General features: G+C 41.5%; 1 non-coding gene across 1 annotated transcript; it reads left to right on the plus strand.

The window, feature by feature from the left end:
* The first annotated feature begins 12,168 nt into the window (after positions 1-12,168).
* On the plus strand, positions 12,169-12,275 carry LOC128574295 (U6 spliceosomal RNA). Its single transcript, XR_008376672.1, has one exon. It is a non-coding gene; the product is annotated as a U6 spliceosomal RNA (small nuclear RNA).
* The last annotated feature ends 1,527 nt before the right edge of the window (positions 12,276-13,802 follow it).

Raw genomic sequence — 13,802 nt, forward strand, 5'->3', positions numbered from 1 at the left:
CAAAAAATAGCCGGGCGTTGTGGCGGGCGCCTGTAGTCCCAGCTACTCGGGAGGCTGAGGCAAGAGAATCGCTTAAGCCCAGGAGTTAGAGGTTGCTGTGAGCTGTGTGACGCCACGGCACTCTACCCGAGGGCCATAAAGTGAGACTCTGTCTCTACAAAAAAAAAAAAAAAAAAAAAGAAAAAGTTTCTCATATAAGAGAGGGCACATCAGAAAAATAATCCTTCTGTAGAGTTCTCTCTTAGGAGGGGCAGGACATCATACCAAAGGCTGCTCGTTATCACCAGTTCCCTTTGTCTGTAATGAAAGGGCAGCCACTAGACACAGAAGGACAGCTGGGTTGAACATTTCCCAGCCTGTTGCAGGTGTCAGTGGTTATATAGTTTACTTTCAGTCAAAGGACTAAGGATTGTAAGTAAGGCACCCAACTTCTGGATTATCTGCTAAAGATAAGCCCTTTCTCCTGAATTAGCTTTCTCCACCTCCTCCCATCAGTTGTATTAATAATTTGGACATGCCTACGAACCAGCTTCAACCAGGAAAACAGGATAAAAATGCAGAGCTAAACAAAAAAATTGGCAGGGTGTGGTGGCTCACACCTGTAATCCTAGTACTCCAGGAGGCTGAGGCAGGAGTTGCTTGAGCTCAGGAGTTCCAAGACCAGCCTGAGCAAGAGGGAGACCCTGTCTCTAATAAAAATAGGAAAACTAGCCAGGCATTGTGGGGGGCACCTGCAGTCCCAGCTACTGGGAGGCTAAAGCAAGAGGATCAACTGAACCCAAAAGTTTGAGGTTGCTGCAAGCTGTGACACCACAGCAGTCTACCCAGGGCATGGAGTGAGACTTTCTCAAAAAAATAAAAATAAATTCATGAAGGAAACCTAGATCCCAGAATAACCTCGTGGCACAGACCTGTCTCATCAACCTGAAGGGAGACAAAAATAAACTTCTTTTGAAATCACTATTTTTTGCAGGTTCTTTGATGCGGTGGCTCAGCCTTTTCTGAAACTTATCAAAGATGACTGAAAGCCCGAACTGGAGTCGCCATGTGTGCGTCCAAAGCTGAGGAAGCCCGTCCTCAAGAGGAGGAACATGTCCTAGGACAGACGTCGCATATTTAAAAAAATAAATAAAAAGAGCAGAAAACACCAAAAGGGAGCAAAGGCAAGAAAACATTCTACTTTGGAGAAATGAAGAGAATAAGTTATTGCCATCTTTTCAGTTACTAGTTCCATCCTTCTTGATGTTCTTGAATTTCATTAATACCCTTTAAAAAAATGTTGTCCATTTGATTAAGCTCGCTGGGGTTTATGTTGCTTACAGCTGTGAAAATCTCTAGCTAAGACTGTGGGAGCATAACAGTGAGAGCTGGAAATACAGCAGAGATGTCACCGTGCCCATGTCTGAGGGGCAGGGGGAATACATGCCACTTTATTGACCTGCTAAATTTTTGGAATTTTTCGAACACTCTATAATGAAAAGACATTATCTTTCCAATAGGAAAAGATCACCTTGAAAAAGTTTCTCATACAAGATAGAGCCAATCAGAAAAATAATCCTCATAACAATTCTCTCTTAGCCACACTCCCTGTCTGGGTGGGCCAGATATTAGACGCACAACAAGGATATTCTTTACCAAACATCTGGCATGTGTGAGGCACCAGACTAGGAATTTTTAGTATGTTATTTCATTTAATCCTGATGCCAAACATATGAGGAAAATGATATTATCTCTATTTTAAGGAAAAGGGAATGGAGCCTCTGACTCCATTAAGTAATTTTCCCAACATCACGGAGCTTAGTAAATGATTGGTACAATCAGAATTCAGACTTGGTAGAATTAGGATTCAGAGTTAGAATTCAGCCCATCTCTTTTCATTAGTCAACAAATAGTTTAACGTCTTAAAGAAGAAAAGAAAATGACATGCAAGGGGCTCGCCCAGCTGTTTCTCAGCAAGTAAGGACTTTACTCTTTCCGGAAGACTTGTCATTGACAAGTGGACCAAAGATGTTGGCTCCTATGTGGTGGTCCTTCAGAGGGGAGTGCCTGGAAATCAGGGTCTGGCTATTTCTGTAAGCTCAGGCCTAGTCAGGAACAATGAATGGCTCCAAGAATTCATGCTATGACATTTTCCCAGCACCAATGTTTAGTTCTGTAGCTAATAATTTGGGCCTTCAGATTTCGTGCTCTGTACTCAGCAGCAGCGAGGAGGAAACTGAATGACAACCTGAATCAGTCCAAAGACACGAAAATAAATGTGTTCTGAACTCCTTAACAAGAAATCTGCAATCTATACATCCATGAAAAAGAGAAACTGCTGAAATAAGCTTTGTATTCTAGGAGGGAACGCATGAGTAGAAAGCAAGAAATTTCCTTCTTTTTTTTTTTCCCCTGGTTTTTTTTTTCTTTTTTTAACTGTTAAATCATAGCTGTGTACATTAGTGCAATCCAGGGGTACAATGTGCTGGTTTCATATACAATCTGAAGTATTCTCATCAAACTGTTCAACGTAGCCTTCATGGCATTTTCTTAGTTATTGTATGTAGACATTTGTATTCTGCCTTTAGTAAGTTTTGCCTGTACCCATTCTAAGATGCACCATAGGTATGGCCCCACCCATTATCCTCCCTCCACCCTAACCTCCACCCTCCCTTCCCCTTCCTTGGCCCTTTCCTCATAGTCTTGTGCTATAGTTGGGTTATAGCCTTCATGTGAAAGCTATAATTTAGCTTCATAGTAGGGCTGAGTACATTGGATACTTTTTCTTCCATTCCTGAGATACTTTGCTAAGAAGAATATGTTCCAGCTCCATCCATGTAAACATGAAAGAGGTAAAGTCTCCGTCTTTCTCTAAGGCTGCATAATATTCCATGGGATACATGTACCACAATTTGCTAGTCCATTCGTGGGTCGATGGGCACTTGGGCTTCTTCCATGACTTAACAATTATGAATTGGGCTGCAATAAATATTCTGGTACAGATGTCTTTGTTATATTGTGATTTTTGGTCTTCTGGGTATAAACCTAGTAAAGGTATTATAGGATCGAATGGCAGGTCTATTTTTAGGTCTCTAAGTATTCTCCAAAGATCCTTCCAGAAGGAACGTATTAGTGTGCATTCCCACCAGCAGTGTACAAATGTGCCCTTTTCTCCACATCCACGCCAACATCTCTGGGGATTTTGTTATGTGAGCTACTCTTACTGTGGTTAGGTGATATCTCAAAGTAGTTTTGATTTGCATTTCTCTGATGATTAAGGATGACGAGTTTTTTTTCATGTGTTTGTAGATCATGCATCTGTCTTCTTTAGAAAAGTTTCTCTTCAAGTCTCTTGCCCACCCTGAGATGGGATCACGTGTTCTTTTCTTGCTAATACATTTGAGTTTTCTGTGGATTCTGGTTATTAGAACTTTATTGGAGGTTTAACCTGCAAATATTTTCTCCCATTCTGAGGGCTGTCTGCTTGCTTTACTTACTATGTTCTTGGCTGTGCAGAAGCTTTATAGTTTGATCAGGTCCCAGTAGTGTATTTTTGATACTGCTTCAGTCGCCTGGGGAGTCCTCCTCATAAAATATTCACCCAGGCTGATTCCTTCAAGTGTTTTCCCTGCACTTTCTTCAAGTATTTTTATAATTTCATGTCTTAAGTTTAAATCTTTTATCCAGTGAGAGTCTATCTTAGTTAATGGTGAAAAGTGTGGGTCCAGTTTCAGTCTTCTACAGGTTGCCAGCCAGTTCACCCAGCACCATTTGTTAATAGGAAATCTTTTCCCCACTGAATGTTGTTAATTGGCTTGTCAAAGATCAAATAACGGTAAGTAGCTGGATTCATCTCTTGGTTCTCTATTCTGTTTCAGACATCTACTTCTCTGTTTTTTTGTGCCAATACCATGCTGTTTTTATCACTATCGATTTATAGTACAGTCTCAGGTCTGGTAGTGTGATTCCTCCTGCTGTGTTTTTATTTCTGAGTAATGTTTTGGCTATTCAAGGTTTTTTCTGAATCCTGCTGCTGGCGGGATTAGGTTGATCCAACACACACAACCACTTGCCAGTTTTCCACTGTTTTTGTCCTCCTCTTGGGGTCCAGAAGTCCCTTGCTGACTCCCTCTATCCTCAAAGGGATGATTATAGGCAGATCCCACCAGCCAGAGATGCCTGGAGTCTTATCTCCCCCGACTCACTGTGCCCTGTTGCAGGGAAGCTGTTACTTGGCCACCATCTTGGATTGTCCACCTCAGGAATTTCCTTCTTCTTGAAAATCTGTTCAACTTGTGTGAACAATAGGGTGTATGAAGAAGGCCTTCAAACCTGACATCATCAACCTAGAATATTCAGCAACTCTCAGCCCATGCCGCTGGTGGTCCCTTCAGAACTCCTCACTATTTTATCCTGTGAGGAAGCATAAGGTGTCAATAATGCTGTGTCTGAAGTCCAGACGTGACAGCTCCCGTGTGAGATGATGTCTCTACCTTTCTGTGGTAGGCAAAGTAATGCTCCCCACGTATGTTCATCTCCTGATCCCCTGAACCTGTGAATATTTTGTGTTTCATGGTGAAAGAGAACCAGGATTGCTGATAGAATTAAAGTTGTGGATGGTATTAGGATTGTTAACCAGATGACCTTGAAATAAGCAAGTTATGGATTATCCAGGTGGACCCCATGGAATCACAAGAGTTCTTATAAGTAGAAAAGGGGTGTGAAAGAGCCAGAGGAGGTGTGATGATGGAGGCATCGTCAGACTGATGCAATATAAAGCCTCACCCACCATTTCAGTCTTTGAGGATGGATGAAGGGAGCCATGGGTGAAGAAAGGCCACAGTCTCTGGTAGCTGGAAAAGGCAGCTTAATTTTAGCTCCATAATCAGGTTATAGACTTCAAACTTAGAGAATTTAAGGTAGAAAGTTTGTGTTATTTTAGCCACGAAACTTGTGGTAATTGGTTTGGGCAGCTTTAGAAAACCACCATGCTGCTAAATGCCAGACACAGTGGCTTGGGCCTGGAATCCCAGCCCTTTGGGAGTCCAAGGTAGAAGGGTCACTTAAGGCCAGGAATTTGAGACCAGCCTGGGCAACATAGTAAGACCTAGTCTCTACCAAAAATAAGAAAAATTTGCCAAGCATGGTGGCATGCACCTGTTCTCTCAGCTACTCAGGAGGTTGAGGTAAAAGGATCACCTAAGCCCAAGAATTCAAGGTTACATTGAGCTGTGATTACACCACTGCACTGGGTGAGAGAGTAGAAGCCTGTCCCATTAAAAAAAAAAAAAAAAAAAGAACCATTACTCCGTGAGATATGAGATATCTACATATAAACATGGGTAAATGAGAAAGCAAAAACTTAAGGGGAGAGGTGAAAGAAAATCTGTCTGCCTGTACGTTTCAAATGGGCTGCTGGGGAGGGCTCCTATAAGTGGTTAGAAGTAGTTGTAATTAGTGATTGGAATCTAATCACTCCAGGGACTAGAGGGAGGGGACTGAGGAGGCATGGCAGGAGGACCCCAAGAAAAGTACAACCATGCTAATACACTTCCTGGCAGGCCAATCTGCTCTGAAAACCCCTAAAAACCTTTAATAAACACATGTGTATATGGCAGAGGAGAATACAGGTTTTGTGTAGTCTCAGGAAAATCTGGCCTGTATAAATTGACACAGCAACTAAATCACAGAATTATATGCTGAATGAATTTCAGAAATAAAAGTAGTCTTGGAAATTATATGACCCAATTCTCTTTTTATGCACAGAAAGAAACTGAGGCTCAGGGAAATGAAAAGCCTTGCCCAAATAATTGATGTCAGGACCAATGTAAGAATATCATTCTTCAAAGTAGTAGATTTGCCTCAAAATGGGAGGATCTGGCTACAACTTCAACGTTATTTTACTTCCTACTAAACTCTAAAAGTAAACTGTAGGAACAAAATAGTTGTCTCTGCCTAATGAGAACATGTGAATTACTCTAAACCCCAGCCACAATGGGATATTAATTGTTGTCCAGGAAGAAGGAGATACTCTAAGCTTATGAGGCACTATATCTTGGAAGAAAAGCTACTTTTTTGGAGTGTTGGCAGTGAAGCACCACAAAAACTCCCAAATTAGTCTCCTTCAGCCTCCCACGGTTTGGGAATGGTAAAGAGCCCCACTGAGACCCTGGATCTAGTCTTGTCCCTACAGCGGTTATGACAGTGGGCAGTCTCAGCCAACCGCAGTAGCAAAGACAAGGATAGTAGGAGCAGCCCCAACATTACTGAACACATCACCTGCCACTCCAGATGCTTCACGTGTATTCTCGCGTTTCCTTCTCCTCAGGTAGGAAATATCATTATCCTTGTTGTACATGTAAGAAAGACTGAGAAATTTGTCAAAAATCATTCAGCCACTACATGGTCGAGCTAGAAGCTGAGGCCAGAAAATGCGACTCCGCAGCTGAGCCATGGACAGGCTGTGACTTAGCTCTGTGGTCAACAACGGCCTCCACAGGGAGAGAATCACGTCGCACTCTCGAGTGCAGTCCCTGTGCCTGGTGTCATTTCAGGACAAATACAGTAGATATAACACAACAGAGGTCAGAGGCAGGGCCATGGGGTCAGTCATTATAGTTTTTAAAAAAATGCCCCCTTGGCTCAGCGCCCATAGCACAGTGGTTATGGCACCAGCCACATACACCAAGGGTGGTGGGTTCAAACCTGGCCCAGGCCAGCTAAACAACAGTGGCAATGGCAACAAAAAATAGCCGGACATTGTGGTGGGCACCTGTAGTCACAGCTACTGGGGAGACTGAGGCAAGAGCATCGCTTAAGCCCAAGAGTTTGAGGTTGCTGTGAGTTGTGATGCAAGGGCACTTTATTGAGGGCAACATAGTGAGACTCTGTCTCAAAAAAAAAACAACAAATGCCACCAGCACCCTGTGGGTAAGTTATTTACCTTCTCTGGATTTCTGATTATTTACCTAAAAAAAAGAAAAAAGAAAGAAAGAAGCATAATAAAGAAAGCTACCTCATAAGGTTGTTGTGAAGATTAATGATATAATACATTTAGAAGAGGTAGCCCAACCACATATAATTTGATAAATAATAAACAAGATTCTGAACAACTGGGGTTACATTTATTGTTTGTTTGCCTTTCAAATTTATTTTTCAAATGTTCCTAAAGTCTGAATGGCTCCCAAATCTCTTCCCATGTATTGTGAAAAGTCCACCTAAAGAAGAATAATTTTTAAAAAGGTTAAATAAAAGAAAACAGGTTAAAGAAAAGGCCATTCAAAAGAAGTTTCACTCCCTTGAACTTTTTTTTTTTTTTTGCAGTTTTTGGCCAGGGCGGGGTTTGAACTGGCCACCTCCGGTGTATGGGGGCGGCTCCCTACTCCTTTGAGCCACAGGCACCACACTCCCTTGAACTTTAAAAAGAAAGCCAGGCTATAATTTAGTGAGCCTGGCCAGCAGCAATGGAAAAGAACTAACAAAATACAGAATTTCTGTGAACGTTTATAGGCGTATTAAGATACGCAGTCCCAATCTCCTATCTACCAGTAGATATTCATTTGCATAAATCTTTCTGTTCCTTCAAGAACTATTCACATGACAAGTTTCCCGAACCTGCTTTATCTTGCCTGTCAAAAAAATATATCAGAGCATTTACGTTCTGCAAAGCATAATTCTAGCTCTTGCTAGAATTACACATAAGACACAGTCCTTATCCTCAAGGAATTTATAGTCTACTCAGAGAGACAGAATACATCCATGCAAAATAATTAAAATAATAAGAACCACAGACTAACCACCAAGCAGAGCATCCATCTTCATCTCTCATGCTAGTCATTGACATCTGTCACTTTTTGTATGAACTAACAAACATCTCTCAGGAGTTGATCAGTTTGGTAGTTACTCTTTTACAACAAGAGAGATCAGAGCCCAGAAAAATACACAAATTCATCCTACCATCTTCTCAGTTTGGCTAAGATCTCATTCTGACAGATGACGTGTTTATCTGCAGATCTCTCTCCCAGCTACCTGAGCATTAGTTAAGAGAAATGCCCGCATTTGGGTGTATTTCCATTATCAGATGAGGGGCTCAGTTAGTAGTGGTCAAATGAATGGACATCTATGGTTTATCAGACATGGCTGACATAATTGTCTAAAGTTGGATATTTTATCATATTTGACATCCCATAACTTTTCCCCTTTAGTCTGAAAACTTAAAACTAAAACTAAACCCAGTACCATAATTATGTGGCTTAACTGTAACTCTCTGTCATCGAGAAGCTGGCCGTACAGGCCTAACATTTGCAAAAGGCCTGGGTAAGCTCCAAGCACACACGGAGAAAGAAACAAAGCTATCCATGGCCACTCTGGCACTGGCCTGTCAGTCCTTTACAGTGGCAGGTGCCGTTAGCTGCCTCTTGGTGGAAAGCTGTCTCCACCTCCATCACGCCCACCTGTTTCTTCACCGGGTCACCACATCATCATCCTTGGATTTCATACTTTGCTGCCTCAGGAAAGATTTCCCAGACAGCCTGTGATGCTGCCAGCACCAATACTTCATCTTAACAGCAATCATTAATACCTGATGAACTAACATTTTCATCAATATGGTCATTTCATTAATGTCCGTCCCTGTTTCAGATTGTCAGGTCCACAGATGAGCGTCACATGTGCACTTTGTGAACCTTTCTGTCCTCATCACAGCACAGTGAGGCCTGTGTGTGTGTTTATATCCATACACATGGGCACGCACATGTGGCACAAACACAACTGCGCACACACAACACACCTTTCTCGGTAATCTACACATATGAATGTACAGTTGGTGATCAACAAGTATTGTGAATGTATGAATTCCACAAACTTCTCCCATGAATTTTAAAGGAAGATACAAGAGCATGGCTGGGACGCATAGGCAGAGACATTTTCAAATAACCACTCATTCTGTTGTCGTACCTCCCCCAGGAGATGCGCTCTAGCAGTGCTTGTAAGGGCCATGCTGCCAGCGCCTGCCCCGCCCCCACACCCCCATGTAAGGAGCACGCAGTGTGATACTCTCTGGCTCACGGAGAGTGAAATGCAGAGGGGAGAGGTAAGACTCTGCCCACATCCCTGTGGCTCTGCCTCTTTTCTGGTCAGGATATTAACTCGCCTGGAAACACAGTGCCCTCACCATCTCTTCCTCATTAGCAGACCCCATAGCCCCTCCCTATCTCTGCCTCTATGTCTCTGTGTTACTTTTTCTTTCTTTCCTGGAAATTACATGTGAAGCAAACATAAGACTTTGAAAAGTGGAGAGAAAAGGGCAGACCAGCTAGAGACCCCAGGACCTGAGGAACAGCACAGCCACAAATCCCATGGGGGTTCTTCTTTGTCTTCTACATTATAAACTGGGTGGTGAAGAGGCCAGAAACATACACACAATAACAGGTGCAGAAGAAAAAAAAAAGAATGCTCAGCCCCCTTAGCACAGTGGTTACAGCATCAGCCACATGCACTGAGGCTGGCAGGCTCAAACCCGGTCTGGGCAGCTAAAAACAAGGACACCTGCAACAACAACAATAAAAAGTAGCCAGGCCTTGTGGCAGGCACCTGTAGTCCCAGCTACTTGGGAGGCTGAGGCAAGAGAATTGCTTCAGCCCGAGTTTGAGGTTGCTGTGAGCTATGACATTACAGCACTCTACATAGGGTGACATAGTGAGACTTTGTGAAGAAGAAGAAGAGGAGGAGAAAAGGAAGGAATGGAGGAAGAGGAAAAAGAAGAAGGAGAAGAAGAAGCCATCGTCTCTAACCAAAGGACCAGGAAAGGTGCAGCCTGCCAAGACACCACCACTCTATTGCAGCCAAAATGGCAAAAAAGGCTGTCTCCCCATCAGCAAACCCCAAGGGGAACCCAGACTACTGTCCTTTCCAGGCTGTGATGAAGCAGCTCACCCTACCCCCCTCACCGGGGTGATATCAGAGGAGAATGAGTAGGGAGCCGGGAGGTACCTGGGGCCATTAGTGGGTACCACGAGGGGACTGGAAGACACCGCCACCCTCTCTCAGGGCGCCCCCCCAACCTCCAGTGTCAACAGTGGTCCCATCAGGAACCTGGACTTCTCCCCACACCTGGCAGTCACAGGGCGGTGTCAGAGGAAGCCAAGGAAAACAGCAGACATGGATAAGACCAGGATTCCATAACACAAGGTCAAAATCCTCCAGGTTTCTGTCAGCAATGACTTAGAAAGTCTCAGCAGAAGTACAGAGGAGATGAAGAAGAATCAGATGCAGCAGAAGTACAGAAGAGATGAAGAAGAATCAGATGAAACTTTTAGAACCAAAAAATACAAAAGCCAAAATAGACAATGGTCGGCTCCACAGGAGAATAGATGGGACAGGGAAAGAATCAATTAGCTTGAACAGTGAACAGCAAAAACCGAACACCAAGAACAGAGAAAATAGATTTACAAAATGAAAAGAACCTCAAGGACTTATGAAACTAGAACAAAATATCAAATGTCCCTGTTATTGGAACCTTCAATGGAAGGAGAAAGAAGGAAGGACTAAAGAGGTACTCAAAGAGGTCATGGCTGAAAACTTCTAAAATGTGACAAAACTGAATGAACCTCACTGGTAATTAAGAACGCAAATTGAACAATAAAATGATATTTTTATTCTTTGCTTCTCCAATTGGCAAAAAATATTTATGATTGATAATATTTCAAGTATTGGTGTGAATCTAATAAATGGGATTCTTACACTTAGTGGTAGCTTAAGTTGGTGAGACACATTTCATGAAACTTTTCCTAAATGGAATTTTAGCTGTTGCTTCAAAACAGTGGATGTGCATGTGCCCTGACACTGAGACTCCACTTTCAGATACAAATTTATTTCATAAAATAGCTCCATGAGTTCAGAAACTATACCAAGAATGAAGGATGGTTTTTCGAAATATGTATAAGAATTAAAAATTGCAAATAAAAATGTCCATTAGCGGTGGTTCACACCTGTAATCCCAGCACTCTGGGAGGCCGAGGTGGGGGGATTGCCTGAGCTCACAGGTTCGAGACCAGCCTGAGCAAGGGTGAGACCCCGTCTCTAAAAACTAATTGGACATCGTGGTGGGTGCCTATAATCCCAGTTATTCAGGAGGCTGAGGCAAGAAAATCGCTTGGGCCCAAGAGTTGGAGGTTGCTGTGAGCTATGACACCATGGCACTCTATTCAGGGTGGCAAAGTGAGACTCTGTCACAAAAATAATAATAATAATTAATGAATCATGTCCTATTTGTACCATAGATGTGATATAGTTGTTGTTGAAGAAATGTTTAAGGCAGACTTACACATTTTGACCTGGAAATAACTTCAAGATGAAAAGTACTAGTAAAGAAACAATGCGTATACTATGACCCTGAAACTCCCACACAGAGAGGTGTATATTTGCTGTAAATACAACCATAGGAAGTGGATACAGAGCTCAGAGATTGTAAGTGATAGATCAAGCACTAAGCTGTGTTTGCTTGGAACTTTGCATAAATTAAAAAACAGAAAATGTCACTATCAAAGAATAGTATGGAGGGACTGATGGTGATTATGGGGGGACAAAATCTCCATAAACCAAAGGTTGACAATTTGTTGAGTTTGATGGGGGTAGAGGACAAAGGGAAATGTTCATACTTTGTTCTCCACACTTTTTTATCTTTGGCTCCTGCCCAGTGAAAAAAAATGTATTGATGTATTCATTGTATGGTAAATAAAGTTATGGAGATTTAACCATATGGTTTATAAAAAAAAATGGATAGAATAATAATAGTTCATACTATGTGGCTGTCTACAAAAATCATGCGTCAGCCATTGGGCCTAAGTGCTGTGCATGTATTTTTTCATTCACAGGAACTCTGTGAGATGGGCAATAGAAGCCATTCTAAGTGTCTTAAATACATCATTTCATGTAACATTCACAGCCACTCTGTGAGATCAGTACTATTATTAACTGCCATTTCACAAACAAAATAGAATGCTTAAACCAATTACTCAAGTTCATAGCAGAGCTGGGTACTCAATTGTGTTATGTCAACTCCACTATCTATCTACCCTTGCTGCACCTACATCACAGAGAGAGGAAAATCCACACACCTGCTAAGCCTGGAAACTGTTTCTTCATCTACATCAGATGAGCTTTCACAAGCTTGAAAACTGGTTTAGGAATGTGTTCATGTTGGCAGTGCATACACTAAAATTGGAATGATACAGAGAAGATTAGCATGGCCCCTGCACAGGAATGACACACAAATTCATGAAGCATTCCATATTTTTGCCCACATCACAAAGTCTCAAAGCTGCAGATGCTGGTGTGGATGTGGAGAGAAGGGAACACTTTTATACTCTTGGTAGGAATACAAACTAATACTTCTTTTTTTTTTTTTTTTTTTTTCTGGCCGGGGCTGGGTTTGAACCCACCACCTCCGGCATATGGGACCGGCACCCTACTCCTTGAGCCACAGGCGCCGCCCGACTACAAACTAATACAACCTCTCTTCTTTCTCTGGAAAGAAGATGGAGAATCCTCAAATAACTCAAATTAGACCTCCCATTTCACCTTGCAATCCCACTACTAGGAAAAAAAAAATCCTTTTATCATAAAGATCTTTGCACTAGATTGTTTATTGCAGCTCAATTTACAATTGATAAGATGTGGAAACAACCTAAATGCCCATCAACCCAGGAATAGATTAATGAACTGTGATATATGTACATCATGGAATACTATTCATAAAAAAAGATAGAGACTTTACATCTTTTGTATTAACCTGGATGGAGTTAAAACACTTTCCTCTTAGTAAAGTATCACAAGAATGGAGAAGCAAGTATCCAATGTACTAGATACTAATATGAAGCCAGTGGATAATTTAATACATGTCCTCATAAGAGAAAAATTCAATTCAATTCAATGTGGGGGAGGGGGAACAAGAAGTATGGAGGGGGACAGGTATGCTCCCACTTAATGGGCACAATGTAAGGCTACACAGCACAGCTCCTGGGTGTGGAACACAACTACAACAGGGACTCTACCTAATGAATATAAACATTGTAACTTAATTGTACCCTCACATTAATCTGAAATTAAAAAAAAAATGAATAAGGTAGAAGAAAAAGAAAATTATTTTATAAAATAGAAGAGATTTTTTAAATTTTGTGAGCACCTCTAAAATATAGGATAATGTATGTCATTTTGGATAAATTCACCATTATATTCTCTTTGATTTCATTTTATATGTAGAAATTATACTAAAAATAATAGATATTAAACTAATCATGAGAGAACAAGCTAACTAATACTTGTGTGCAGGTACCTAATTTCCCCTAGACTGAGACAGGTAATTCTAAATGACAGGCTATGATTAGCTAATGAAACTTCAATTCATTGAAAAAATACTACACATCTCAAAGAGAAAGGAGGAAACTATAAATACCTTCCAATATTAAATGTGATCACTCAAAGACAGCTAGTTTTTTTAGTCTAGGAGGTTTCTGCTCTGAAGCGATAGTGAAGTTAATGAGTCAACTTCCTTCTAAGATTAAAGAAGGCAGATGACACTGCATGGGCCTCTCAAGCTTCAGACTCTGACTTTATTTTTCTAGGTTGTCCAGCCCAAAGCATGATAGCTAAAAGGTCATAGTATACCAAGAAAAAAAGCTTTGGAAAAGTTTAAGACAGAAAAAATATGCAGATCCTTTGGAAGTGCAGTAGTTGAAATACATATATATATAGAGAGAGAGAGAAGATAAAAGAAGCAGGACCAAATTTTCCCATAGTAGGTACCACAAACCTCTTGAATATGT

This window comes from Nycticebus coucang, chromosome 21, assembly GCF_027406575.1.
Source record: "Nycticebus coucang isolate mNycCou1 chromosome 21, mNycCou1.pri, whole genome shotgun sequence".
NCBI classification, from domain to species: Eukaryota; Metazoa; Chordata; class Mammalia; order Primates; family Lorisidae; genus Nycticebus; species Nycticebus coucang.